The 26,736-nt window shown below is 36.2% G+C and overlaps 1 long non-coding RNA gene across 1 annotated transcript in view; it reads left to right on the top strand.

The window, feature by feature from the left end:
• The first annotated feature begins 19,605 nt into the window (after positions 1 to 19,605).
• The window catches only part of LOC141392772 (uncharacterized), a 58,814-nt gene continuing 51,683 nt past the window's right edge, over positions 19,606 to 26,736 (top strand). The window contains exon 1 of the long non-coding RNA XR_012409867.1: positions 19,606 to 20,084. This is a non-coding gene — a long non-coding RNA (uncharacterized lncRNA). The remainder of the gene's footprint in view (positions 20,085 to 26,736) is intronic.

Genomic DNA, 26,736 nt, shown 5'->3' on the forward strand with positions numbered 1-26,736 from the left:
AAAAATCGGGTAACAAATGGCATAAAGATGGCATAACTCACGCATTTTTCAACCGATTTCATTGGTTTTCCCCATTTTGTAAAGCTAACTAAATTATCTTCTTCATAAAAGTAAATAATTATGCAGTTTGGTGTCTTCTACGCAGCCTAGAGCAGGAAGAAAAGCATTTTCCTGTTCTTAAATGCGTTTTTGTCACACTTAAATCACTATAAGTTAACCATTTGTTACATGATTTTTAAAAATTATGGCTGGGACATGATTTTTACATTTTAAATAAAAAATAAGCAGTAAAAGTACGTTGTGGAAGAAAGAGGTTATGTCCGTTTTAAGTTGAAAATCCAAGAAACTACATTTACCGTTATAAAATCAAAAAACGAAGTGACACAAAGAAACCAAAGGTATTTTCGTCTTCCATGGACTCCCACAATACCGAATTTATGCATCAGAACTCCTGCAAATTTTCACTGTAGCACAGTGTAATTAATGTGTACCGCTAAAGCTTCATCAAGAAATATGGTTTACAATCGTGAAAGCTTATTATACCCTCAGCATTTATGCTAACTAGGGTATATACACTTTCATACGGGCAAAATGTGCCTCATCGAAATAATTGTTTTAGACCCCAAGTATGTTTGGACGAAATGTGTTTCAGACAATTTGGAGTCGATTGAGCAATGTCCGTCCGTCTGTCTGTCTGGCTGGCTGGTGCGCACGATAACTCTCGAACGGATGAACCGATTCACTTCAAGGTTTGGCTTTCGTAATATTGTGCCCAAGCTTAGTTTAAGTTCGAAGATGGGCTATATCGGTCCACTCCTTCCGGTACCTCCCCCACAAAAGTTCGAAAATGTTCGGAAAATTTGTGCGCACGATAACTCTTGAAGGGTAAAACGTGTACCAGACTTAGATAATGTTTCAATATAGACTCAATCGACCCACTCCTTCGGGTACCTCCCACACAAAATTTCGGAAAAGTTCAGTTTAGGGCCATCTCTCCAATCACTCTGATTTTTGTTTTAGCAACTTGTATTCACTGCCCTCTACACGACGGTACAAGTTTCATTAGGTGCAAGTCCACATTTCCTGCGAAAATAGCCTGAAATTTGCATAAAACCCCTATGAAACCGTGTGACGTGGTTGGAGCGCAAGATAACTCTAGAACGGATATGCCGATTCGTTCCAAAATTTGGCCTTAGTAATATTTGGTCCAAACATAGTTTAAGTTTGAAGATAAGCCATATCGGTTCACTCCTTCAGGTACCACCCCCACAAAAGTTCAAAAATGTTCGGAAAAAATGTGCGCACGATAACTCTTGAAGGGAGTAACCGATGTGGTCCATACTTTACACATCCTAATATATCTACTAAATATAGATCAGGTTTAAATATGGACTATATTTTTCCAATCCATCCGGTACCTCCCACACAAAATTTCGGATAAGTTGACTTTAAGACCTGCTATCGAATCACTTTGATTTTTGTTGAAACAACTTGCATTTACCTCAATTACGATGGTAAACTTTTTTTTTTCAGGGGAAGTCCATACTTCTTGAGCAAACATCCCGAAGGGTGGAAAAACCCCCTATGACAACATATGCAGTGGCTGGAGATCCACTTCCATAATGGTGAATGTAGATCCATTCCTTTTAGTATCTCCGCCGCAAAAATTTTGATCTCTAAGCCTAATGAACATTTTTGTCGGTTCAAGTTCCCAAACTTTTAAAAACCTATAAATACATACGTTTTTTGTGAAAAATTGTTTCAATATATACAGGCTGAGGGTATATCTCTGTCGGCAAAGACGACTGAAACTTTTTTACTTGTTTGCTTACTGTGGTAACTTATAAGGATTGGAAATTAAGAGTAATATTTAAATTACAATCATATAAAAAAATGTGGAAATTAAAAAGTCTATTATTCGCGAATTAGTTAAAATCAGTTAATGCGCATCCGTTTTTGGACACAGCGAAGCAATCTCTTTCAATATTTATGCATATTTCGATGCTTCACTCGGCGGTCAAAGTGTGCCGCCAGTTGCATCACACAATGCAAAAAACCTTAAAAATCGAGCAATTTGCATACAATTTTGATGCGCATCCGGTTTCAGTAGCACCCATCTAAAATACGTCTATATACACATATTTCAAATAGATTCTTCAAGAACCGCGGATGTGCCTCCACATTCTAATTTTGGTAAAAAACCCATATTACTCGCGAATCTCTGTAATTTATGACACGCGTTTTCGCACATCTTATAATCGCGTATAAAGGATTCCATTTATGTGAGAAATGTTAAAGAAAATCGAGGTTTAATACGCCGATTTGTCAAAATAAATTTTTGCCTATTTTCGTATTTCCAAGGTATCTATATCCGCGGTTTTAGTGGATGGATTCGATCGCGGAAGGTCTCATTAGATCCGTCGTGTAAAAAAACTAAATTCACGCGGGGTACAAACGAAATTGAATGGCATTTGTAAATTTTAAACGCAAAAAATGCGTATTTTACAAAATTTCACGCATCAAATATTGGCCTTTAGACTCCAATTACTAGGATGCTGTAAGGAGCACACTCATGAGATATGCATTAAACTACGTAAAATCGCGAGTTCTATAATCCTATTATGAGTTTTGAATATTATCTTGTTGCGCGTCCGAATTATTAAAAAAATCAAAAAAACCCGAAATTTCGGCTTCAAAATGTCAGCATCAATCAATTTAGGTGGATGCAGTGGATATATCGAAAAATGATACACTAGTACAGTGTTCACCAGCGAGCCCGTACTGAGAGCAACTGAGCATACATTACCGTGTGTTTTGGATTGAAAGTTACGATAATTTGCTCTCAGTAGCAGCTCGCTGGTGAACACTGCACTAGTATCATATTGCCCATGAAGTATTTTTTGAGTCTTTCTTTGGGCATATGTCTATAAAATGTAAGGTTAAGCCAGAAATCGGAAGGGAACATAAAAAAACTTGTTGGCTTCAACCCATTTCTACCTATTTTTCTACATTGATGTCAACACAGCTTCCACGTAAATTAATTTTAATGGTCGACGTTATGGGATTCCTCCTAAAACACTTCATTTTAAAGAATTTCAATCATACTATATAGAATATGTTAACAGTTCGCGAATTCTGAATGGGTGAAACTCGGATTCATCGGTTGTAAAACATCTTTGGTTTTCGCCATATATGCTTTATTTTAAAACTCATAATGAAATTTTGTGTAGAATTTATCTTTTTTGACACTTTTTACCTAGAACCAAGTTTCATATTACTTTCATGCATCAACTCGAAAAAAGACGGAAACATTTTTCATAAAAAAAATTGGGAAATATTCTCAAGTTTATTCAGCAAAATATATACGGATATTTTTATGTTATATAATGTATATAGACATTTCATTTCTTTGGTAGCCCATAATAAAATTTGACGAAAATTATTTTTGCCTTTGACGTCAGCTCTCTAAAATTATGTTTTGTGGGACAGTTTTGAATAAACTCAGATGAAGTCCGACTTTAACCCTAAAATGTGTTTTTCATTTTTAACGATTCCTGACGATGAGATAATATTTGGTGTATTCCGAGACCTATAGTAAAATGTTATGACGAACAATTTTGTAGAAAATTTGGATTTGATGTGATCATATTTTAAAGGAGTTTTTGAAAGATTTTCGAAAAAAGGACCAAAAAGAACCTCCTGAGGGTTAAAAATGTCAACAGAATGATTCCACACATCTTCCTCAGTAAAGTTGCTAAAGACACTATATACCTAAAATGTAACGATTCTCAGTTATCTTAACTTGAATATTTCGAAAAAAACTAGAAATGGGCGGAATTTGCCCCGCCTACTTCGTTACTTTCCGATGTAAACTTTAAAAACGCCGATACACGTGTCTCATATTTTTAGCTCTACTTTTATAATCTACTCGGGTTTTTCCCATCATTTTGAGAAAAATTTAATTTTTGTTCCACAGTGTTATTAATGAAACTAGCTGGCGCTGATAGTTATATCAACAACGTAATTTGTTGGAATATGCATTCAACTTGTTTCTACTTGCAATAATAATAATTTACACAAGCCGATGTACATATGTATGTATATCAGTATCACTATTGCTGCTGACCAGCATTCACAATTGAATTCAATTGAAATGTGTTTTCCATTGAGTCAAAAGTGAGTCGATTCCAGCTATCGCATTCATTCGCAAAACGCGAAGATCAGCAGATAATGTGTAGCGGAGAGTCTTACAAAAACAGAGTTTTCCAGTAGGACCTTTGTTTTTTATTCCTAGATATTATGTATAAAGTGACTTTTAGAATTCCGATATCTTAATAGTGGTGGACTTAAAAAAATAATCGGTGTAGAAAAATGACAAAAAAATGTTTGAGAAAAATTACAAAAAAAATTAAAAAAGCATTTGGCCCGGAATAACCTGTTTGGACACATTGGATCGATTGGGAGATTCAGGATAGTAGATATAGAATTACAAATGGAATAATTCGAATTACAAATGGAAAAATTCCAATTACAAATGGAATAATTTGAATTACAAATAAAACACTTCGAATTACAAATGGAAAAATTCGAATTACAAATGAAATAATTCCAATTACAAAAAGAATAATTGGAATTTAAAATGGAATAATTCGAATTACAAATGGAAAAATTTGAATTACAAATAAAGCCATTCGAATTACAAACTAAATAATTCGAATTAAAAATGAAGAAAAATCGAGTTGCAAATGGAGTTCTTAAATAACAATTGCATTGTCTTGAATTAAAAATGGCATAATCGAATTAAAAATCGAATTACCTCTGAACAAGTAAAAAAGTATCAGTCGGCTTTGCCGACAGAGATATACCCTGTGTATATTGAAACAATTTTTACCCCAAAATACGTATGTATTTGGGGGTTTTAAAAATTTTGGGCGTTTGAACAGACAAAAATGTTGATTAGGATTAAAGATCAAAAGTTATGCGGAGGAGATACTAAAAGGAATGGATCGACATTGACCGTTATGGAAGTGGATCTCCATCCGCAACATATGGTGCCACAGGGGGTTTTTACACTCTTCGGACTGTTTGCCCCTAAAAAACTTTTACCACCAAAAATCAAAGTGATTCAATATCAGGTCTTAAAGTGAACTTATACGAAATTTTGTGTGGGAGGTACCGGATAGAGTTGACAAATATAGTCCATATTTGAACCTGATCTATATCTGGTAGATATATTAGGATGTGTAAAGTATAGACCAATTCGGCTACTCCCTTCAAGAGTTACCGTACGAACAATTTTTCCGAACATTTTTGAACTTTTGTGTGGGAGGTACCCGAAGGAGTGGACCGATATGACTTATCTTCAAACTTAAACTATGTTTGGCCAAAATATTACTTAGACCATATTTTGGACCGAATCGGCAGATCCGTTCGAGAGTTATCGTGCGCTCCCACCACCTTACACGGTGTCATAGGGGTTTTTTGCAACTTTCATGCTATTTTCTCAGGAAGAATGGACTTGCCCCTGATGAAACTTGTACCGTCGTATGGAGGGCAGTGAATACAAGTTGCTAAAACAAAAATCAAAGCGATTCGAGAGATGGTCCTAAACTGAATTTTTCCGAAATTTTGTGTGGGAGGTACCCGAAGGAGTAGACCTATTGAGACCATATTGGAACCTCATATTACTCTGGTATAAAGTTTACACTATACAAAGTATGGACCAAATCGGTCACTCCCTTCAAGAGTTATCGTGCGCACAAACTTTCCGAACATTTTCGAACTTTTGTGGGGGAGGTACCGGAAGGAGTGGACCGATGTAGCTCATCTTCGAACTTAAACTAAGTTTGGGCAAAATATTACAAAAGCCAAAATTTGAACCGAATCGGTTTATCCATTCGAGAGTTATCGTGCGCTCCAGCCAGCAGGATAGACAGACAGACAGACGGACGGACATGGCTAGATCGACTCCAAATTGTCTGAAACACATTTCGTCCAAACATACTTGGGGTCTAAAACCGTTATTTCGATGAGGCACATTTTCATCGTATCAAAGTGTATATACCCTCCTTAGCCTAAAGGCTGAGGGTATAAAAAGGAGTAAAAAATTAACCACAAAGTGGTCCCATTGGATTTTTTTTTTGTTTTCTCGAATTACAAATAAAATGTTTCGAATTACATATACAACTTTTTCAGATGTAAATCAAAACATTCCAGTTGTAATTCGTAACATTTCATTTGTAGTTCGATTATTCCATTGAAATTAGTATAAGTCCATTTGCAATTCTAAACCAGTAAGGAAAGGATCAAAGTCGGGCGGGGCCGACTATATAATACCCTACACCACTGTGAATATGTAAAATATAAATCGGAGCTATATCCATATCTTAACCGATTTTGATAAAATTTGGCACATTTCACATTCCAAATATCATTGAAATCGGACTTATATATCGTGTTTGGAGCTGAAAATACACGAAATCGGCCGAAAATATATATGGGTGCTATATCCAAATCTGAACCGATTTCGATATAATTTGGCACATTTATTTCTAGACCGAATTCAGTCAAACATTTCAAATTTCATCAAAATCGGAAATATATAGCGTGTTTGGTGCAGCAAATACGTGAAATCGGGCGAACATATATATGGGAGCTATACCCAAATCTGAACCGATTTCGATATAATTTGGCTCAATTTAAGTGGCGAAATTTGGTGGCCACTGGGAACCACATATGTAAAATTTCAGCTAGTTCAAGCAAAAAATGTGGCTAAGATCCCTAAAATACCTTAAATCGGGAGGTATCGTTATATGGGGACTATACCGAACCGTGGACCTATCTTGACAATTTTTAGTGGAGCAATTTCGCAGCCATTGGGAACCTCAAATGTAAAATTTCAGCTGGTTTGGGCAACAAATGCGGCTAAGATCCTTAAAATACCTTTAATCGGGAGGTACCGTTATATGGGGGCTATACCAAAACTTGGACCGATATAGCCCATCTTCGAACTTGATCTTCCGACGGCTAAAAAAATGGTATTCCCCAATTTTCAGCGAAATCGGTCAACAAATGCGACCTGTATGTTGCGAACGGAAGGACGGACGGACGGACATGCATAAATCGACTCAGAAAGTGATTCTATGTATATCCCTAGAAGGAACTATGGGTCTATCTCGCTTCCTGTTGTATGTTACATACAAATGCACTAACACATAATACCCCTTACCACATAGTGGTGTAGGGTATAACAAGTAAAAAAGCGTTAAGTTCGGCCGGGCCGAACTTTTCATACCCAGTTTTCATCCCCAACTTTAAGTGGGTACGTTAAAATGTCAGATAATGTACATAAAATGCTTCATTCGGGAGGCCCTTTTTTATGGTGTATATATCTAAATATGTATGTTGACAGTTTTTGGTGGGCTAGAAAATGGGAGGTACCGTTACATAGGGGTTATAATACAACATGGCCCTATGTTGACAGTTTTTGATGGGAGCCTTTAATGTCAAATAACTCCTAATTCGGTTAAAAATTGCAGCTAGAATCCACAAAATACCGAAAATCGGTACATAACGTGGGAACTTGAAATGTCATTAACAGCTAGTTCGGAGGTATGTGGACTATACGAAAATATGAACTTAAATGAACAATTTTTGTTGCAGAATTTTTGTTGGCTTTTAAATTTCAAATTACAGAAAGTTCGTCCAAAAAATAAAGCTAAGGTACGGAAAATCGGGAGGTTTGTTTTGGGGCTTTACCAAAACATGGACCTACGTTGGTTAAACATTTTAAGTAAAATCCTCAAAGTACCGAAAATCGGGATGTATCGTTATATTGGGGCTATGTTGAAAATTGTTGATGCAGATGTGTGGTGACCACTACAACCTTCAAATGTCAAATTACAGTTAGTTCGGTTAAAAATTGTAGCTAAAATTGCAAAATTACTGAAAATTGGGAGGTACCGTTATATGGGAGCTATATCTGAACATGGACCTATGTTGACAAGAACCCTAACTACAAAATTATATATAATTCGGTGTAGAAATGTGACTTAAAACGTCAATACCAAACGCCAAAATCCAAAACATGGACCTGTGCCTACTAGTTGTATAAGTTTATTGACATTTAAGAACCCTAAATGTCAATTTATAGCTAAATCGGTCTGAAAATGTAGTTAAAAACGTCAAAATACCGTAAATCGAGGGGCACCGTTATTTGAGGGCTATACCAAAACGTGGACCGATATAGCCCATCATCGAACTTGACCTGACGGCCAACAAGAGACGGATTTTCCAAAATTTCAGAGAATTTTGATGGGGAGGTGTGGTGACCACTAAGAACTTCAAATGTCAAATGTTCTTATTACAGCTAATTCGGTTAAAACTTGTAGGTAAAAATCTCAAAATACCGAAAATCGGGAGGTGCCGTTATATGGGGCTATACCAAAACATGTACCTATGTTCATAATTTTTTCGAATATAAGTTTTTTGGTCACTAAGAACTCTAAATATCAAATTATAGCTAATTCGGTCTAGAAATGTGACTTAAAACGTCAAAATACCTGAAATCGCGCGGTAACGTTATGTGGGGTCTATTCCAAAACATGAACGTATGTCCACTAGTTTTGTTATATAAGTTTATTGACACTTAAGAACCATAAATGTCAAATTATAGCTAAATCGGTCTGAAAATATAGCTAAAAACGTCAAAATACCGTAAATCGGGGGTACCGTTATATGGGAGCTATACCAAAACGTGGACCTATGTCCACATTGGCACCTAAGAACCCTAAATGTCAAATTATAGCTACATCAGTCTGAAAATGTAGCTAAAAACTTCAAAATACCGTAAATCGGGGGGTACTGTTATATGGGGGCTATACCAAAACGTGGACCTATGTCCACAACTTTTGTTATATAAGTTTATTGACACTTAAGAACCCTAAATGTCAAATTATAGCTACATCAGTCTGAAAATGTAGCTAAAAACTTCAAAATACCGTAAATCGGGGGGTACTGTTATATGGGGGCTATACCAAAACGTGGACCTATGTCCACAAGTTTTTTTATATAAGTTTGTTGGCACTTAAGAACCCTTAATGTCAAATTATAGCCACATCGTTATATAGGGGCTATGCCAAAACGTGGACCGATATAGCCCATCATCGAACTTGAACTAAGCCAGACTATTTTGAAAAAAAAAAAAACAAAATTGCAAACGCTATCCCAATAAAAAAAACGCCACAATGTTTCTAATAGAAGACACTGGCACGACGTGTGTTGTTTTTGCTGTAAATCAGACCAACCAAATTTTGGTGTGTGCATTCTTTGAAATTCGACGACACATACTAGTGGAAGAGGTTTGAATTGTTTCGCAGACACTTTCGTCGGAGTTGTGTGAGGTTGCCAAGGAAAAACTTCTCATTGAACTTTTTTCTTTGCTTACCTTTATTAGGGTGGGGCGATTTGTGTGGAAGCAAAAAAAAAACCTTAATGAGCCCTTCGCGTTTCTGATTCCTGGGATTGAACTGAGCAAAAAGTCCACTGGACCATATATGTATCTACCGTGAAAATCGAGCCTCCCGATTTTGACTTTTAAGTTTTTATTGACGTTTTTTGGATATTTTGGCATATAACAGCCAAACCATTAAGATTTTTGATTCAACAGAAAGACAAAAATTGTAGCCAAGACAGTAATTGAAAACTCTCTAATACATCGCAAAAGCATTGGAACGCTTTTTCAGGCAGTTTTGGCCTTAAGAATGTGCAAACTTTTCGGAAAATGTCGATAAATGACATTGTGCTACAAAATTTGACCAGAAAATTATTCAAGCGTTCTGATGCAAAATTCTATCGTGTTGGGATCCATGGGCAACGAAAATGCATTTATTTCGATTGGGTAACTCCGTTTTATTTTTTTATAACCCTAAAAGTAGTGAAAATCTGGGTTTCCTACATTTTCAAATTTAAACGGACATATCTTCTTTTTTTCACAACGGATTTATAGTGATCCTTCTTCCTTTTAAAGGGGTGAATAATATCTTTAGAACAAGTTATTATTTGTTTAAATCCGTTAACAAATGGCTAAGTTATAGTGGTTTAAGTCTGAAAACCCCCTAAAAAAAACTATAACTGAATTTCTCATAATTTTGAAAATAATTATTGAACAAAACAAAAAAACATTATATTTTTAAAAATTATGAGAAATTCAGTTATACTTTTTTGAAGAGGGTTTTCGGTCTTAAACCACTATAATTTAGCCATTTGTTAACCAATTTAAACAAATAATAACTTGTTCTAAAGATATTATTCACCCCTTTAAAAGGAAGAAGGATCACTAGAAATCCGTTGTAAAAAAAGAAGATATGTCCGTTTAAATTTGAAAATATAAGAAACCCAAATTTTCACTACTTTTACGGTTATAAAAAAATAAAACGAAGTGACCCCGACGAACTAAAGGCATTGTCGTTGTCCATGGATCCCAACACGATATAATTTTGCATCAGAACACTTGAATATTTTTCTGGTCAACTTTTGTAGCACAGTGTCATTTATCGACATTTTTCGAAAAGTTTGCACCTTCTCAAGGCCAAAACAGCCTAAAGGAGCATTCCAATGTTTTCGCGATGTATTAGAGATTTCTTAATTACTGTCTTGGCTACAATTTTTGTATTTGTGTTGGATCGAAAATCTCAATGGTTTGGCTGTTATATCCCAAAATATCCAAAAAACGCCAATAAAAAACTTAAAGTCAAAATCGGGAGGCTCGATTTTCACGGTAGATATAGGGTCCAGTGGACTTTTTTGCTCAGTTCAATCCCAGGAATCAAAAACGCGAAGGGCTCATTAAGGTTTTCAAATCGCCCCAGCCTAACCTTTATACTTCGAGCTGACGATTGATGTTTGGGTATAAAAAGTTTCTTGTTGAAGAAGTTATTGAAAAATAACTTCGGTGGAGAGTATCCACAGACAAGAAACAAGGGAACTGATGAGATCCAGTGGCGTGGATCGAAACTATAGTATTCCCTGCCTTACCCCTTAGCGAACAATGCCAAATCTTTTCCACTAATAAACTAGTTGTTTTAAAATATTAAAACAACAACAATGGGATTAAGCCAGACTATTTTGAAAAAATTGCATCCAAGCCCACTGTGCAATTTTTGTTTTATATTTTTTACTAAATAGCTAATAAAACAACAAAACATACAAAAACGATTTTTCAAATTGGAACAATATTAAAGAAGTTATGAGTATTTCTTTCAATGTAGTTTTTACAGAATTTGACTTTTTCAAGGCGCGATATCTCTGGAACCGTTGGTAAACAAAAAAACTAAAAATATTTTAAAATGTTTTACAGATGGGCAGCATCAACACAGCAAAAAATAAAGGAAATCAAAAACCTCATCTTGGAAAAGTGTACGATTTCACTCAGAAATCCCCATATATATGTTTATACGATACAACATCGAGATAATGGTTTTAGACTCCACATATGTTTGGACGAAATCCGTGTCAGATAATCTGCAGTCATTTAGTCCAATTCTGTAGTTGTAGATATGTACAAATTGGCTTGCTTGCTAGGGATTACCAAGCAACTGCTTGTAAAATGTATCGAACGGAGTGCCTTTTTCACCACTGCATCCGGATGCAATTTTAATGTGAGAAATGCATGCCAATTATTGGATAGCATCCAAATGCTGTTAAAGTTTAAGTAATTGGAGTGCATTTTTCACGACTCCGTTTGAACTGCATCAAAACATGCCGAGAAAGGACTAGTCTACATTGCACTACTTCTAATTAATTATGCTGGGCGGTATTTTAGTGATTAACAGGTAAAAGTTCTTTTATCCCTGCAACAGGAAATCATTTTTGAGAAAAAATGTCAAGAAGTCATAACTCTAGTCCACAATCGTTAATATAAGTACCTTAAAAGTTTCGATATTTTTGTCGGTAAGTTCATATGTCCAAAAACGGCCAAAAAATTCTGAAAACTCGCAGAATACAAAATTTGGAGAAAAAATATTTTATCTGTGAAGCCAATTTTCAATCTGTTGATAGATAAAAATCTCAATCCATACATGCGGCAACGCCAAATGACACGTTTTTACTTGCTTTCTAAAATATAAGTGTCGAGTTTTCATGAGTTTACTTCCAACCGTTTACAAGTTTTGACTTTGACCTGAAAACCATACCGAACGTGGCCTCATATGGCTCTTTTTCAATTCAAAATATCCAAGGACTAATACATAATATGTATATACATATTGGTGGGTAATAAATTTCAAAATTGTATCTAAAATATTGGGAATTCTCTCTTTATTGATTTTATATACTTTGTATCTTTGTCTCAATAATTAATTAAACATCAATTAACACCCTTAAAATAGTGTTACGTAACCCTACACATTATAAAATTTCATGATTTTTGGCCAAGGTGGGTATATACGTCAACTTATGTATGTATGGCCGGACTACTAAGATATGTCGCAGTCATATAAAATAAATTCCGTCGAAAACTGGTAACCAGGTTTAGTGGAGTAGAGTATCACATGGTCGGCCCGTCCGACTATAGCGACTATATATATACTAATTGAATCTAAAACAAGTTAAAAACATTAAGTTCGGACAGGCGGAACTTTTAATACCCTCCACCATAAAATATTGTGAACTAAAAAGGAATACATATTTTTCCTGCCCACAATTTTTGGTGGAGATATTTTGTGACCACTGGGACAAAATGTTGCTAAAATCCTCAAAATATTAAAAATCGGGATGTATCGTTCTATGGGGCCATATGAAGGTGTGAACCAATGCTGACAAATTTTTGGGAGAATGCTTCATACGTCCCCTCAACGAAGACTAAGTACCAAATTTTAGCCATTTCGGTGTGATAATGATGCTAAAACCTTCAAAATAACGAAAATGGACTGGACCTATACCTACAAATTTTATACGGAAAGTTTAATACCCCAGATGAAGACCAAATACCAAATTTCAGCCTTTTCGGTGGAATATTGAGGCCACAACCTTTAAAATACCGGAAATAGGGAGGTATCGTTCAATGGGGGTTAACTAAGGCGTAGACCTACATCGACAAATTTCATATGGAACGTAGAATACACCGAATGAAGACAAAATACCAAATTTTAGCCATTTCTGAGGAATATTGAGGTGCAACCTTCTAAATATCTGAAATAGGGAGGTACCGTCCTATCGGGGCTATACTAAGGCGTGGACCTGTACCGACAAGTTGCCGTGTGAAAGGATTATTGTGGCCACAACCTTCAAAATACCGAAAATCAGCAAGTACCGTTCTATGGGGCAACATGAAGACGTGGACCCGCTGTACCCGCTAAGTACTAAATTTCAGCCATTTCGGTGGAATATTGAGGCCACAAACTTCAAAAACTGGAAATAGAAAGGTAGCGTTCTATAGGTGGTATAATAAGACGTAGGCCTATACCGACAAATGTTATGTGGAAAGTTTAATACCACAAATGAAGACCAAATACCAAATTTCAGCCATTTCGGTGTGATAATGAGGCAAACACCTTCAAAATACCGAAAATCGGGTGGTACCGTTCTATGGGACTATACCAAAACGTGGATCGATATGGGCCATTGCAATACCAAACATCATAGGAGTAATATAAATTTCAATGCCAAATTACAAAGCTCTATCTTAGCAAATAAGAAAGGCGTTAAGTTCAGTCGGGCCGAACTTGTTACACCCTCCACCACGAGTTGAATTGAGGTAAAATTTAACAATTTGTTTTCTTTCGTTTATAAAGAAAACTAAATACCAAATTTCAGCAATTTCGGTAAAACAATATGGCTAACCATCAAACTACCGAAATTCAGGATGTATTATTAAATGGGGGCTATATCTAAACGTTTATCTACACCTACAAATTTGTGGCGAACATTTTTTAGACTCAAAGTAGACTAAATACCAAATGTTCGATATTTCGGTAAGATAATGTGGCTCAAACCATCAAAATACCAAAAAATTAAGATGTACGCTTTTTCGTGGACCTATACGGACAATTCTCTTCTGGAATATTTTTTTAACCCCAAGGAAGACTAAATAACTAATTTCAGTCTTGCATATATTATATATTTCGATGTGTTACAAACGGAATGACAAATTTTATTATACCCTCCATATTATGGTGGAGGGTATAATTATCATATAACCTCCATCTTATGGTGGAGGGTATCTAATTAGCAATAAGATGTCAAGAATCTAGATGTTTTCATTGAACAATCCACGTACTTTGAACTTTTTACTCTAAATTGGGTTTGGTGATATTTTAAGAATAGTTTGATTTTTCTCTATGGATTTATCGAATAAAAAGATAGATCCATTAACGCTGTATGGTCTCTGACCATACTTATGAGCAGCACTGTCAACTTATTTTCTTCAAATTTGATTAGCGGTTCGCAATATGTACATTGGTACATATGCACATATACGTACATACCGACGGCCGCTAATTAATACCATTTTTTGCTGATTTCCAACGAATTCTGGAAGGTGCACAGGTTACGATATCGTCAACGCCAGAATCCAAAATCAGTTCGTCAGCAACCTTCAACTCGATCGTGATCCCCCAAGTGAAAAGTACAAACATACAAGTTACAATTCAATACAAAGCAAAGAATAAATAGTTAACATACAAGAAAACATTACCTTTTTGTTACATTAACAAACACAAAAGCTAAAATTAAACATTACATTTGTAAATACGCACAAAAAACATTCAAAATAAAGTTAATTTAAACATACAACATTGAATTCAAATACAAAAAGTGCAAATTATCTACTTAAAACTAAAATTTGTTAATTAACCTAATATTGCACTAAAATACCCTAAAAATTGTGAATTTAACCTTACATTGTCCTAGTTAAAAACCTAAATTGCATTACAAAGCCTAGCTAAAATCAACACACATTGTATATACACACTCACACATAACATCCATTGAATTACAACACAAAATAAAACCAAACACTTGAAATTAGAAAACATAAAATACTTGCTTATTATTTACAAATAATAAAAATAGGTAAAAAAAAACTTTTTAAGTTAAACGGTTTTATGTTAAACATACATTGCAATGTTTAAGATAAATGTACTAAAAACCAAAAAATAATAAAATAGCTACAGTCGTGGGAATTATAAACATATGCATAGACTAGACTAAAATAAAACCGTGGGGCACGTCAATTGTCTACAAATTATCGACTTAATGTGCGATAGAAGAATCGTTTAATTCGTCGTTAGGTAGTTGGCCCGTAGACCGTGAGGAAATTACTTACTATTTTCTTGCTCATGGAAATTCCAATAGTTATACACTCCATGTAAATAAAAGAGATGTTTCAACTAGTTTATCGTTGGACATTCACACTGCTGGCTGGCGAGGAATCGTTTCACTGCTCGTAGTTTGTCTTTAATCGACAAAGTACTACTCGCTCACCACTATGAAACCTAAAACTCGCTTAAAATCGAGCTTGCTAGCTTGTTTCCACATTCTAGCCCTACTTATCACACGTCCATCGTTGTCGGTTGAACATCTGCCTAATTATAGTGTAACATTACAAAACAAACATTTTAATCAACGATTGTAGACAATTGACGTGCCCCACGGTTTTATTTTAGTCTAGTCTATGCATATGTTTATAATTCCCACGACTGTAAGCTATTTTATTATTTTTTGGTTTTTAGTACATTTATCTTAAACATTGCAATGTATGTTTAACATAAAACGTTTAACTTAAAAAGTTTTTTTTACCTATTTTTATTTTCTAGTTTTTAGTTTTTATTTCGCATTCTGTTAATTCATTTAGTGCTTCATTATTGCAAGGTTTCTTGCCCGTTAGTTTATTGCAGTCCAACTCCTCTATACGTAGTCCCTGCAAAGATCTTACTCTACTAAGAGTCACGTAGGCTTGACCTTCTTCAAACAGTTTCGCACCTAAGTATACGACTGCGTGACCCACAGTGCTGGCCTGCATTTTATGTATTGTAGAAGCCCATGATAGTATTAAAGGAAACACACATATGTGTGTATCGCTCCCGTTGTTTTGTTAACCTGGCTTCATATTCTTCAGGCGTTTCTGACGCTATCATCTGTGTGTATCGCACACGTTGCTTTGTTAACTTGGCTTCATATTCTTCAGGCGTTTCTGACGCCGTCATTTGTGTATATCGCAGAAGTTGATTTTTTTAACCTGGCCTCATATTGCTCAGGTGTTTTTGACGCTAAATGTTCCCGTCGTTTCTGTAATCGACTATTTCTATCACCTTCACTTTCTTTAGCTCGTTTTGCTTTATACTTTTCTTTCGCTTTTTGAAGCCTTCGTTTACGTTGTGTTGCAGTTTCTGTTTTATTTGTTTATTTTTTATATTTTTTTGACCATTTTGTTCCCACGAGTAATGGACATTTAAACGGTCGACCCCCAAGAGATCCAATAAAGGGGCAAGGCTATGTACAACAAGATGCGCCTGAGTCTTGAGGGGAAAACGCTAACGACATATCATTTTTATCCACCCTAATGTAATACAGTTCTCGGCGCGTTTCAACCTTTCACCTTAACTTGGGTGGTTTACCGCTAACGACGTATCATTTTTAGCCACCCTAGCGCCACACAGTTCTCAACACGATAAAAAATCTTGACTTGGGTGGTGGATTCAGGCTGGATTAATCAGATACCTAAATTACAGATTCAATTTCTAAATTTAAATCTTAATTATACGCCATTTAGTGGCTGCGCCCATATTAAATATTGAGGTTGTATAGAGCACTGTATTCTTCTTGTCAAGCCCTTTTATTTGATACCCATATTGGTGGGATTGATAAAAAAATTGTTATCAGCCATTTGGTAGCGGCGGCCATCTTAGATTTCAATTTTGCATAGTAAATTGTATTCTACTTGTAGAGACCTTTCATTTGATACCCATGTTGATGGGATTGATAAAACCTATGTTATCCGCCATTTTGTAGAGGCTGGCCTGGTTGAGCACTTGCATTTGATACCCATATTGATGGGATTGATAAAACCTACGTTATCCGCCATTTTGTAGCGGCGGCCATCTTGAATTTATAATGATAATGAATAAACATAATTGTATTGTCACCAAAATCCAAAGTGTATACAAAATTTCAGATTGATCGGTTGACAGGAAGAGGGTGAAATTTGAATTACTAAATTTGACCCAAGAATAAATAATACAAGTGAGCAAAGGCTATAGTCGGGACGGGGCCGACCATGTGTTACCCTACACCACTACCCCTGTGCATAAGCTTTTCACTGGTAAACATTTCTTTTAGGGAATATAATCCGAATACCATCAAACATAATATGCCTCCTTCTCTCGGGACCCCCATAAGCAACCAAAATTTCGGTACCATCCGATCAAAATTGCGACCTGTAGCGTGATTGCAAAAAATGGACGAATTGGATGCATTGTGGTATCTCCCTTGTTTGGCCACCTTCGCCTTTACACCAATTTAAAGGCAATATTTTCTTATTCTATTGACAGGCTTTGCCGTTGGAATACCCCTACTAGAAGCCGATATATTCACAAAGAATAAAACTTTGAATTTGTCTCCACATGAGTTTTTCCCCATTCCGACCCCTAAATATTATCCGACTATCAATACAATCAATAGGCTTCTTCCTCTTTGGGCCCGCATCTACCGCCAAAATCTAGTGACTATCCGATCAAAATTCCAACCGGTAGCGTGATTACAAATAATGAAAAAAATGGATATATAACTGACTTTTGCGATATCTCCGTTGTTTGCTCACATACACCAACATACTTTGCATCAATATAAACGAGATCTTTTCTTCTACCATTTGCTGGCTTTCTTTTTGGAATGCTTCAACCAGAAGCGGAGATATTCGCATAAGAAAAAAACGTTGACTTTTCTCCACATAAGCTTTTTGCTTATTCCGACTGCTGAATATTATCCGACCATCACCAAACTTAATAGGCTTCTTCCTCTGTGGGACTCGCATCAACTCCCAAAAAATTCGTGACCATCCGATCAAAATTGCGACCTGTAGCGTGATTACAAAAAAATCGGAAAATGGGATGCATTACCGACTATTGCGATATCTCTGTTGTTTGACCACCTACGACAGCCTACTGTACATCGTTGTAAAGGTGATATTTTGTACTTCCCTTGCCTGGTTTTGCTTTTGATGTACCTCTTAAAGAAACGGAGCTATTGGCTTTTAAATAAAACGTTGATCTTTTCTCCAAATAAGTTATTGCCCATTTCGACCCCTGAATATTATCCGACCATCATCAAAATCAATAGGCTTCTTCCTCTGTGGGACCCCCATTAACTCCCAACATTTCGTGACGATCCGATCGAAATTGCGACCTGTTGCGCGATTTTGAAAAAAAAAATTGAAAAATTGAATGTATTACCGACTATTGCTATATTACCGTTATTTGGCCACCTACGCCAACCTGCTTTACATCATTGTAAAGGTGGGATATTCTTGTTTCATAGCCAGGCTTTGCTTTTGGAAGATCCCCACCCAAACCTGTGATATTCGTCATTGTAACTCAAATCGCAAAAATAAAAAGATGGGTTGTATTAGCGACTATTGCGATTTCTTCTTTGTTTGACCACCTACGACAACCTACCTTACATCGTTGTAAAGGGGATATTTTCTACTTTCATTAGCAGGTTTTGCTTTTGATATACCCATTACAGATGCGGAGATATTCGCTTTGAAATAAAACGTTGACTTTTTCCCCAAATAAGTTTTTTGCGCATTCCGACCCCTGAATATTATCCGACCATCACCAAAATCAATAGGCTTCTTCCCCTCCGAGACCCTCGTCAACACCCAAAATTTGGTGACGATCCGATCAAAATTGCGACCTGTAGCGTGATTACAAGGTTTAGATGGACAGACGGACAGACGGACGGACGGACGGACTGACGGACGGACACACATAGGCAGATCGACTCAGCTCGTCGAGACATTCATTTTGGTATATATAAGTATGGGTCTACGACCATTATTTCGATGCGTTACAAACTTTTTGGCCAAAACCAACTTATAATACCCTCCCCACATAGTGGTGTAGGGTATAAAAACAAACGGGGTGAGCTAAATAAAATCATTTAAAAAGGCAAAAGGTTTGTAAATAAACAAATGCCTTAAATCTCATATTTTTATATTTTATTTATAATGAAAAGAAGATTTGTGTGTTTTCTTATTGTGGAGGGTATAAAAAGTTCTGCCCGTTGAACAAGCGAAACGAACCAACAACAAACCAAGTACAAATATTAACTAGCCATCCAAACAGTTGTTGAACTTGATATAATAGAATTGCATTTGTGAGTAGCGGAATTGATTATTAATGCAACTAGCAGACGCTGATAGTGATTTCAACAATGTACTCGTAATTTGTTGGAATATGCGACTTACAGAACGTGCATTCCGCTTGTTTCTATTTGCAATCTCAAAATAATAATATACGAAGGGGATGAATGGTGTTGTTTGTATCAAAATCCACTAGTCATACAAGCTATGCCAATTACCACCGCTGGCCAATGCGCAATTGTTAACAATTTTAATGTGTTTTTCCGTTGGACTAAAGTGAGTCGATTCTGAGTCGATGCCCGCTATTGCAGTCATTTGCGAAACGCGAAGTACAACAGACAGTGTAATGGCTATTCGAGATTGTGTAAAATAGATCCGTATATTTTGATAGAAAACTTCAACACACAGAGAGATGCCCAAATAGATCAGTCAAACAAGAAATGGGTATCAGAAGGACATATCAAAATGTTCTACAAAACTCAATTTGGATGGAGAGGTGGGCATCGATTCTGTGTAGACAAACAAAAAAAAACGGTTATTCGGGATCAAACTCCATTTTTGGGTGTATTTTCTTTATATTTTCGCAAAAATGGCAAGACTTATCAAAAATTGATTAAAAAAAAAATCAAAAGAAAATGGAGCATATTACAGAAACAGAGTTTTCCAGTTGGGCCTATGTGTTGCGTTATATCGACAACTCCAAATAATAGTATGCTAAGTCTAAAAAGTGAGTTTTGCAGGAGAAGCTCTCAAAGTTTGGAAATTTTTTTTGAACTTCAGTACTATGCTAAGTCAATATTTGTTTATAACTTCTGTTCGGATTGACCTATCATTACCAAAATTAGACAGAATTTAAGTTAAAGGACGTTCGACACCTCCAAATAATAGTTTGCTAATTCTGAAAAGCGAGTTTTGCAGGAGAAGCTGTAAAAGTTTGGAAATTTCTTTGACCTTGAGTACTATGCTAAGTAAATATTTGTTTATAACTTCTGTTCGGATTGTCCGATCTTTACCAAAATTTGACAGAATTTAAGTTAAAGGACGCTAAATATAACAAGTAAAAAAGCATTAAGTTCGGCCGGGCCGAACTTTTCATACCCTCCACCATAAAATATTTAATCCTGTCCCCAACTTTTAAGTGAGTACGTTAAAATGTCAGATAATGTACATAAAATGCTTCGTTCGTTCCTTTTTTATGGTGCCTATATCTAACTGCTGACAATTTTTGGTGGGCTAGAAATTGGGGAGGTACTGTTATATAGGGGTTATAATAAAACATGGGCCTATGTTGACAGTTTTTGATGGGAGCCTTTAATGTCAAATAGCTCCTAATTCGGTTAAAAAATTTAGCTAGAATCCTCAAAATATCGAAAATCGGTACATAACGTGGGGACTTCAAATGTCATTAACAGGTAGTTCGGAGGTATCTGGGCTATACGAAAATATGAACTTAAATGAACAAATTACAGAAAGTTCGTCCAAAAAATAAAGCTAAGGTACGGAAAATCTGGAGGTTTGTTTTGTGGCTATACAAAAACATGGACCTACGTTCGGTTAAACATTTTAAGTAAAATCCTCAAAGTACCGAAAATTGGGAAGTATCGTTATATGTTGAAAATTGTTGATGCAGATGTGTGGTGACCACTACAACCTTCAAATGTCAAATTACATTTAGTTCTGTTAAAAATTGTAGCTAAAATTGCCAAATAACTGAAAATTGGGAGGTACCGTTACATGGGAGCTATATCCGAACATGGACCTATGTTGACAATTTTTGATGGAGAGGTGTTGTGACCACTAAGAACTTCAAATGTCAAATTACTGCTAGATCGGTTTTATATTGTAGGTAAAATCATCAAATTACTGAAAATCGGAAGGTACCGTTATATGGGGGCTTTCTTGACAATTTTTGGTGGAGAGGTGTGGTGACCACTAAGACTTTCAAATGTCAAATGTTCAAATTACAGATAATTCGGTTAAAACTTGTAGGTAAAATTCTCAAAATACCTGAAATCGGGCGGTAACGTTATATGGGGGCTATTCCAAAACATGGACCTATGTCCACTAGTTATAAATGTTTATTGACATTTAAGAACCCTAAATGTCAATTGATAGCTAAATCGGTCTAAAAATGTAGATAAAAACGTCAAAATGCCGTAAATCGGGGGTACCGTTATATGGGGGCTGTACCAAAACGTGGACCTAGGTCCACAACTTTTGTTATATAAGTTTATTTACACTTAAGAACCCTAAATGTCAAATTATAGCTATATCGGTCTGAAAATGTAGCTAAAAACGTCAAAATACCGTAAATCGGGGGGTACCGTTATATGGGGGCTATACCAAAACGTGGACCTATGTCCACAAGTTTTGTCACAGAAGTTTATTGACATTTAAGAACTTCAAATGTCAAATTATAGCTTCATCGGTCTGAAAATGTAGCTAAAAACGTCAAAATACCGTAAATCGGGGGGTACCGTTATATGGGGGCTATACCAAAACGTGGACCTATGTCCACAACTTTTGTTGTATAAGTTTATTGATACTTAAGAACCCCAAATGTCAAATTATAGCTAAATCGGTCTGAAAATGTAGCTAAAACCGTCAAAATACCGTAAATCGGGGGGTACCGTTATATCGGGGCTATACCAAAACGTGGACCTATGTCCATAACTTTTGTTATATAAGTTTATTGACATTTAAGAACCCTAAATGTCAAATTATAGCTAAATCGGTCTGAAAATGTAGCTACAAACGTCAAAATACCGCAAATCGGGGGGTACCGTTATATGGGGGCTATACCAAACGTGGACCTATGTCCACAAGTTTTCTTAACTAAGTTTAATGACACCTAAGAACCCCAAATGTTAAAATATAGCTAAGTCGGTCTGAAAATGTTGCTAAAACCGTCAAAATACCGTAAATCGGGGGGTACCGTTATATGGGGGCTGTACCAAAACGTGGACATATGTCCACAACTTCTAATATATAAGTTTATTAACACTTAAGAACCCTAAATGTCAAATTATTGCTAAATCGGTCTGAAAATGTAGCTAAAACCGTCAAAATACCGTAAATCGGGGGGTACCGTTATATGGGGGCTATACCAAAACGTGGACCTATGTCCACAACTTTTGTTATATAAGTTTATTGATACTTAAGAACCCTAAATGTCAAATTATAGCTAAATCGGTCTAAAAATGTAGCTAAAAACATCAAAATACCGCAAATCGGGAGGTACCGTTATATGGGGGCTACACCAAAACGTGGACCTATGTCCACAAGTTTTGTTATATATGTTTATTGACACTTAAGAACCCTAAATTTCAAATTATAGCCAAATCGGTCTGAAAATGTAGCTAAAAACGTCAAAATACCGTAAATCGGGGGGTACCGTTATATGGGGGCTATACCAAAACGTGGACCGATATAGCCCATCATCGAACTTGACCTGCCTGCAAACAAAAGACGCATTTTCCCAAAATTTCAGAGTCCTATCTCCATTTTTGTGGATGCTAGAGTGATTACCACAGACGGACGTGCTCAGATCGACTTAGAATTTTACCCTGATCAAGAATATATATACTTTATAGGGTCGCAAATGAGTATTTCAATGCGTTACAAACGAAAAAACAAACTTAATATACCCTCCATACTATGGTGGAGGGTATAAAAATGTAAAGAACTTGAAACATGCTAAGTCGACTTAGCATACTATTGTTTGGAGGCGTCGATATGTAGTCCGGTCAAAATAGACATTGAAATAGCAAAAATTCCCACAGAGCTAAATTTTGGTGGAGAGGTAGGGTTTGCCATTAGAAGCAACGACCTAAAAGTCCATATCGATCCCATGTGTGCAAAAAAAATTATTCGGGGTCAAAGGTCAAATTTTAAGGGTTTTTTAGGTTTTCGGATTTATTTTTTGAAAACGGTTGATCTAATCAAAAAGTGACTAAAGTAAATATTGTAGACAGGCAAATTATCTACAAGTTTGACTTTTATAATTTTTTCCTAGGAGGAACCATTCTTGAGATATAGCTGTTCTTAAAAACACATGATTTTTATGCACTTATAAGGGAAATATGCGATACGAAGTAATCGGGTCTGTCCCCAAAAAAATATATATTTTCTTGAAGAGAGAAATTATAGCTATCTTCAAAAAAAAAAAATCCAACAAAATCGGAGCGTGTTTAGTATAGTTATTCAATGTTAGAGTCATTCCCAGCAAAAATCCTCATTACAAATCTCCTTTCCCACCCATTATTATAGCAAAGGCATGTCGCGCGAAATATCTGGTTATTTTGTAACCACTGAAATAAGTAGTCAGAATCTACTCAGTATCTACTTATTTCAGTGGTTACCATCTACATTGTTCAGTGGTTACAAAATAACCAGATACTTCACGCGACATGCCCTTGTTAAAATAATGGGTGGGAAAGGAGGTTTGTAATGAAGATTTTTGCTGAGTTTTATGCAAAAATAGCCCATTTAACCCACATGTATAATCGAAAGCCCAACGGGAATGACCCCAACGAAAACTCTCCGATTTTTTTCAAGTTTTGTCGGAAGGTTGGGTTTGTTGCGCTGATTACGGAAATGTATAATTCTCAACGGTTGCGGATCCGGTTCGCCGGTTATTCGACCCGAAAGGCAAAATTTAAAAACCGGGCTAGACCTGGTTTTACTGAACCGATTACTGCAAAGTGGATATCGTTTGAAAGCTTACGGAAGTATCTAACACATAGTATCGTTACTTTAACCGGTTCGCCTCATAATGTACTTACGCGGCTAATTCTCTATTTGACCTTTAGATCGCAATATCTCGAAAATGGTAAGTCTTTTTTAAGAATCATAAAGACCACTCTTGTAGACAATTATTGAATCTACAACTTTTACTTTAGCCGGCTTTTGCTAAGTCTTACCGTTTTTGAGAAAAATTAAAAAAAAAACAAGTAAAAAGTCGTTAAATTCGGCCGGGCCGAACTTTTTATACCCTCCACCATAAAATAGTCTTAATTAAAATGGAATAATTAGGGTCCTTTCACAATTTTAGGTGGAACAACTTTTCGACAACGGATAGACTCCTACTGCCTCCCACTATTGCTTAAAACACACTGTGAACACAAATGTTGGGGCAGAGATAATTCCTTTTGGAGATGAAAGCCCTTGGTGTGTGTATATTAAAAACCCCGAAGGACAGATGCGCCGTGAGTCGAACTTCCGCGTTATGGCGTGATGAAGTTTTTGCAAGAGAACATGTAAGCCATCATGAATTAGCATTATATCTTTTTTTGTTGTTTTTGGTGAGCACTTAAGTAACAGTGAACAAAGATATAACGCTAATTCCTGATGGCCCACAGGGTCTCTAACAAAAATTTCATCACGCCATAACGCGGAAGTTCGATTCACGGAGGATCTGTCCTTCGGGGTTCATAATATACTCACCAAGGCCTTTCTTCCCCAAGAAAGGTAGGTGAAAGGTACCACCTACGGAACTAAATCAAAGAGTCAACCTATCTTTAAATTTTTTGGCGGAAAAGTTTTATAGCTGCAGGGAACTTCAAGAGTCAAATTGAGGGTACTTTCATCAAAACAATGTAGACCCTCAAAAATGGACCCATGTTGACGAATTTTAGTGAAGAAATTTCGTGACCACTGAAAATTCCCGAAAATCGGGAGGTACAGTTATATGGGGTGATATACCAAAACATGGACCTTTATTGACGATTATTTTTGAATAGACAAAATTGTAGCTAAAATTCGCAAAATACCGATCATTACAGCTAGTTCGGTTAAAAATTGCAGCTAAAATTATCAAAATACCGAAAATATGGGGGCTATAGCATAAAATGGATCTATCTTGACGATGCTTTGTTGGAGATGTTTTATGACCACTGAGAACTTCAAATGTCAAATTACAGATATTTCAGTTAAAGACTGTAGCTAAAATTCTCAAAATACCGAAACTTGGGAGGTACCGTTGTATGGGGGCTATACCAAAAACATGGACCTATGTTAACGATGTTCGGTGGGGATGTTTAATGACCACTGAGAACCTCAAATGGCAAATTGAAGATAGTTCGGTTAGAAATTTTGGCAAAATTTCTCAAAATGCCGAAAATCGGGAGGTACCGTTATATGGGGGCTATACTAAAACATGGACCTATATTGACGATGCTTGGTGGAGATATTTCATGACCACTGAGAACCTCAAATGGCAAATTGCAGATAGTTCGGTTACAAATTGTGGCTAAAATTCTTAAAAAACCGAAAATCGGGAGGTACCGTTATATGGGGGCTATACCAAAACATGGACCTATGTTGACGATGCTTGGTGGAGATATTTCATGACCACTGAGAACCTCAAATGGCAAATTGCAGATAGTTCGGTTACAAATTGTGGCTAAAATTCTCAAAATACCGAAAATCGGGAGATACCGTTATATGGGGGCTATACCAAAACATGGACCTATGTTGACGATGCTTTGTTGGAGATGTTTTATGACCACTGAGAACTTCAAGTGTCAAATTACAGATATTTCGGTTAAAAACTGTAGCTAAAATTCTCAAAATACCTAAAATTGGGAGGTACCGTTATATGGGGGCTATACCAAAACATGGACCTATGTTGACGATGTTCGGTGGGGATGTTTCATGACCACTGAGAACCTCAAATGGCAAATTACAGCTAGTTCGGTTAAAAATTTTAACTAAAATGCTCAATATACCGAAAATCGGGAGGTACCGTTATATGGGGCTATACCAAAACATGGACCTATATTGACGATGCTTGGTGGAGATATTTCATGACCACTGAGAACCTCAAATGGCAAATTGCAGATAGTTCGGTTACAAATTGTGGCTAAAATTCTTAAAAAACCGAAAATCGGGAGGTACCGTTATATGGGGGCTATACCAAAACATGGACCTATGTTGACGATGCTTGGTGGAGATATTTCATGACCACTGAGAACCTCAAATGGCAAATTGCAGATACTTCGGTTACAAATTGTGGCTAAAATTCTCAAAATACCGAAAATCGGGAGATACCGTTATATGGGGGCTATACCAAAACATGGACCTATGTTGACGATGCTTTGTTGGAGATGTTTTATGACCACTGAGAACTTCAAGTGTCAAATTACAGATATTTCGGTTAAAAACTGTAGCTAAAATTCTCAAAATACCTAAAATTGGGAGGTACCGTTATATGGGGGCTATACCAAAACATGGACCTATGTTGACGATGTTCGGTGGGGATGTTTCATGACCACTGAGAACCTCAAATGGCAAATTACAGCTAGTTCGGTTAAAAATTTTAACTAAAATGCTCAATATACCGAAAATCGGGAGGTACCGTTATATGGGGGCTATACCAA

This window comes from Musca autumnalis, unplaced genomic scaffold, assembly GCF_047663935.1.
Source record: "Musca autumnalis isolate F117 unplaced genomic scaffold, ASM4766393v1 scaffold_2, whole genome shotgun sequence".
In the NCBI taxonomy this organism is placed as follows: domain Eukaryota; kingdom Metazoa; phylum Arthropoda; class Insecta; order Diptera; family Muscidae; genus Musca; species Musca autumnalis.